Source organism: Gavialis gangeticus, unplaced genomic scaffold (genome assembly GCF_001723915.1).
Source record: "Gavialis gangeticus isolate Ggan-Ray unplaced genomic scaffold, GavGan_comp1, whole genome shotgun sequence".
NCBI classification, from domain to species: Eukaryota; Metazoa; Chordata; order Crocodylia; family Gavialidae; genus Gavialis; species Gavialis gangeticus.
In genome coordinates, this window is record NW_017729025.1 from 33,701,130 (window position 1) to 33,703,658 (window position 2,529).

Sequence of the window (2,529 nt, forward strand, 5' to 3'; positions counted from 1 at the left end):
CCCTGCAATTTAACAAGCATTTTAACTTAGGAATAATATTAGCTGTAGAAATAAATAAGCATGAGAACATCTATATTTAGCAGGCCAGTATGTGAGGGAACTTAGTGGTATGTATTTATATACCACAAGACCTATCTTTATCTTACAGATAAAGAAAAGAAAATTTTATAACTTAAAGTGGACAAGAAAAAGGGGAAGAGAAGTTTGCAGAACATTAGATAAGGTTACTTGTTTTGACACAGCATTGTTCTGTTAAGCATATTTTTAAGTAAGGTGGATCAGCTCTGAAGCAGCAGCCAAAAAGGTGAACATTGGTGCAAGTCTCTATCCTCAGCTTATCCCACATCCACCTTCTTTTTCCCCTCTTACCTTCAAACTCCTCCATGGAAATCCCTCTGTAATATTTAATAAGTGCTCAGGCATTAGGCTTGTCAGAAAAGACAGCAGCGCAATTTTATAAAGCTCATAAGCACCTAGCTAGAACTGAGCCCATTTGAGGCTCTGTAAACATGCAGTTCCCACAGGGTATGCTTGAAGGCTTAGCACAGACATTAGCACAATCATTCTTATACTGATAATTTGATACTTATCCTTATACCTCTCCTTAGCTTCTTTAGTTTCTTTCCAACATCACTTTAAGCTTTGTAACCAGGGCTGGAACAGGTTAACAGATTTTTAAATATATTTCAAAGACAATTAAAAGTGTGGGGGGGGGGGGTTCCTGTATGCATATGGGGGGTTTTCCTAGGGCCAAACTGTTACCATGATTCATTCCACAAGATTATCATACAGCTTCAGCCAAGCACCATTTGATTCATAGCTCTTTAAGCTCAAAAGAGACCACAGGGTTGTCTAATCTAACCTCTAGATTTCCACCCAGTTTCCCTTGCAATGACAAGTTTGGCTTAAGACTTGATACAACATTCAGATTCCTTAAGTCCCATTTAGGTACCTAGCTCAAACAGAGTTTAGTTAACCTACATAACAAAAAGTGATTCAGTATCAAGTGCAGTGCCCCATGGATCAGTCCTGGGGCTGGTTTTGTTAAATATCATCATCAATCACCTTGAAGATGGCATAGAATGAACCCTCAGCAAGTTTGCGGATGACACCAAGCTGCAGGGAGTAGTAGGGCTGCTGGAGGGTAGGGCTAGGATTCAGAGAGGCCTAGACATATTGGAGGATTGGGACAAAAGAAATTTCATGCAGTTCAACAAGAACAAGTGCAAAGTCCTGCACTTAAGAGGGAACAATCCCATGCACCAGTACAGGCTGGGGCTGACTAGCTGGGAAGCAGCTCTGCAGAAAAGGACCTGGGTGTTATAGTGGACAGTAAGCTGAATAAGAGCCAACAGTGTGCCCTTGTTGCAAAGCAGACTAATGGCATACTGGGCTGCATTGGTAGGTGTGTTGCCAGCAGGTCAAGGGAAGTGATTATTCCACTCTATTCAGCATTGGTAAGGCTACATCTGGAGTTCTGTCTTCAGTTTTGGGCCCCCCACTACAGAAAGGATGTGGATAAATTGTAGAGAGTCCAGATGAGGGCAAAAATGGTTAAGGGGCTGGGGCACTTATGAGGAAAGGCTGAGGGAACTGGGCTTATTTAGTTTAGAGAAGAAAAGACAAAGATGGGATTTAATAGCAGCCTTCAACAACCTGAAGGGGGATTCAAAAGAGGATGGACCTGGACTATTCTCAGTGGTGGCAGAAGACAAAATAAGGAACAACAGTCTCAAGTTGCAGCCAGGGAAGTTTAGGTTAGATATTAAGAAGAATTTTCTCACTAGGAGGGTAATAAAACACAGGAACAGGTTACCCAGAAAGGTGGTGGAAGCTCCATCCTTGAAGGGTTTTAAGACCCAGTTAGACAAAGCAGGGGCTGGTCCTGCTTTGAGCAGGGGGTTAGACTAGGTGACCTCCTGAGGTCCCTTCCAACCATAATTTTCTATGATTCTGTAATCCAAAACACTCCTCTCCAGCAGCTACAGCGCTGAGGAGGCACCTAAACTTGGGCTTTCACACATATTTCCATGCTATCCATATAGCTCCCCTACATCCTTCCAAAGGTCCCCTGTGATTCATATCAGCACCCATGCCCCCTGAAGAGGTAGTCTCCTACGTGTTCTGAGTATAGATAACATGCATTAGCACCATTTAATTCAGCACCAAGAACAGCAGCCACAGTCACTCATTCACAAATGCCATTGGTGTGGCAATAATGGACCCAGCTTCAACAGGTAAAGGGTACCTACCACCCTAAATATTCCTTTATCTGATTATTAGGACTTTTTTCTGGGGAGCAGGACACATGGTTTGAATCCCATGAGGCTGAAAAGGCCTCAAACCCAGGTTTCCCCCTCTCTCTGTGGGAGTCCTCTGACCACTAGACAATTATACAAAAGGTGGAGCGTGGGACCACTGTCACCAACTAGGCACATTCCCTTCCCATGGGGATTCAGAGTTCTGGATCCTAAGATGACAGAGGCCTCTAACATGGAGCTCTTAAATAATTTCTTTGTTTCTGTTGTC

The 2,529-nt window shown here is 43.2% G+C and overlaps 1 long non-coding RNA gene across 1 annotated transcript in view; it reads right to left on the minus strand.

Moving 5' to 3' along the window:
- Positions 1 to 1,883, minus strand: part of LOC109299445 — an 8,218-nt gene extending 6,335 nt beyond the window's left edge. Inside the window, exons 1-2 of the long non-coding RNA XR_002097849.1 lie at positions 1,870 to 1,883; positions 132 to 135 (exon numbers count right to left, since the gene is read on the minus strand). This is a non-coding gene — a long non-coding RNA (uncharacterized LOC109299445). The remainder of the gene's footprint in view (positions 1 to 131; positions 136 to 1,869) is intronic.
- Positions 1,884 to 2,529: the final 646 nt, after the last annotated feature.